At 45.5% G+C, this 235-nt stretch overlaps 1 protein-coding gene across 1 annotated transcript in view; it reads left to right on the top strand.

The window, feature by feature from the left end:
- Positions 1 to 235, top strand: part of LOC104982682 (heat shock transcription factor, Y-linked-like) — a 52718-nt gene that overhangs the window by 530 nt on the left and 51953 nt on the right. The window lies entirely within an intron of this gene.

Raw genomic sequence — 235 nt, 5'->3', positions numbered from 1 at the left:
TTTTCATTTTAAATCACCTCAGAATATGTTCCTATTTCCCCTGTGAGTTATTCTTTGCCTCATCGAGCCCTTCAGAATGTGTTGTTTAATTTTCCACGCATTCAGTTCAGTTCAGTCTCTCAGTCATGTCCGAGTCTTTGTGACCCCATGGATTGCAGCACACCAGGACTCCCTGTCCATCAAAAACTCCCGGAGTTCACTCCAACTCACGTCCATCGAGTCAGTGATGCCATCG

This window comes from Bison bison, unplaced genomic scaffold (assembly GCF_000754665.1).
Source record: "Bison bison bison isolate TAMUID 2011002044 unplaced genomic scaffold, Bison_UMD1.0 scf7180017864537, whole genome shotgun sequence".
Classification (NCBI taxonomy): Eukaryota; Metazoa; Chordata; class Mammalia; order Artiodactyla; family Bovidae; genus Bison; species Bison bison.
The sequence above is the reverse complement of the archived record's forward strand: the minus strand, read 5'-3'. Positions and strand labels throughout refer to the sequence as shown.